The following is a 1418-nucleotide window of genomic DNA, read 5'->3' on the forward strand; positions in this document are numbered from 1 at the left end:
GTCGCCACGAGGAGCTCCGGCTTGGAGGGAGGTTCGCCGGCTTGGGAGGGGGAGGGGTCGCCGGCTTGGGAGGGGGAGGGGGTCGCCGGCTCGGGAGAGGAAAGGTCTGGCACAGGAGGCAGAGAAAGAAGAAAGAGAGGAGGAAGAAGAAACTTACATGTGGGCCCCACATGTAAGTTAACGGTCAAACTAAGGTCAAACTAACGGTTTGTTTAGCTATGGGCCCAACCTGTCATAATCGTGATCAACTGATAAAGACTCGATGATTTGGGTTTTTTGAAACAACCGACCGCCCATTTGGTAGTTATCTGAGAAAAATTAAAAGCCGGTAGTTTTTTGGAACCATAGCCTGTAAAGTAGTAGTTTTATGCTATTTACTCGCTAGGATGAGACATCCATGGACCGGATGCCCGCGACAGAGATGCAGCAATCAATTAGTAATTTTCATACGTGATGTGCCTTTCATTGGTGTAAATTCAGTGATAATAATACTTTGTTGGGGTTACAAGATCTTTAATTACTTCAGGCAATACCCAAATGGCCAAAACATACCCTCACCAATGAAATTTCTTGCAACAGAATTGACGTGCCAACCTAGAAATTAGCTCCTAAAAGTTGTTTTTTTCAGTTAGTTTCCCACCATACAAATTTACATCCTGATTAGCTTCGTGGAACTTGCTAGCCTATAGCTACGCAAGGTTCTCAAACCAAAACAATTTACTGAAAATAAGACAATGGTGTCGCTCGAAATATTTTGATAGAAAAAGGTATTGAGTGCATATTTTCCCTGTTTGGGAAACAGGTTGCATCTCACACTCTCTTTTGCCTTACAATTCTGTTGTTCTTGTTGGAGCAACATGAACAAGTAACATCTAGCCTATACTGGCTGACCCTAACCTCATCCACATATGGGACTCGAGGGTCCCTAGTCGGGTGAGGGTGTTTGGATGGTTGTTCTACCTCGACAGGCTTAACACTCGAGCCAATCTACGCCATAAGTCCATCATCGAGACATCATCCTGTCCCCATTGCGGCAGTGCGCCGGAGGATCGTGCTCACCTCTTCTTCACTTGCCCCGCTGCCATCGCCATATAGGACGCGCTCAGACTACACCCGGTCTCCTCACCGCTTTCAGAGCTGTGGAGCACGCCATGTCACCCCACCCTACCACAGTCCGTGTGGCCATTCATCCTTCTGCTTCTACTCTGGAAAATTTGGGATGCAAGGAATGCTATGACCTTCAGAGGGGTTAATCAAATCCCACTTGATGTAATTAGGGCAGTAATCTCTGACCTCGCTCTCTGGTCACACCGCCTCTCAAAGGCGGAACAAATAATCCATGCCGGTCTGTGGCGGGATTTCTTCTCCTCTCGTCTTACCTAAAACTTTGTCGAGTACACTTTTTGAAATATATTCAG

Source organism: Triticum dicoccoides, chromosome 7B (assembly GCF_002162155.2).
Source record: "Triticum dicoccoides isolate Atlit2015 ecotype Zavitan chromosome 7B, WEW_v2.0, whole genome shotgun sequence".
NCBI classification, from domain to species: Eukaryota; Viridiplantae; Streptophyta; class Magnoliopsida; order Poales; family Poaceae; genus Triticum; species Triticum dicoccoides.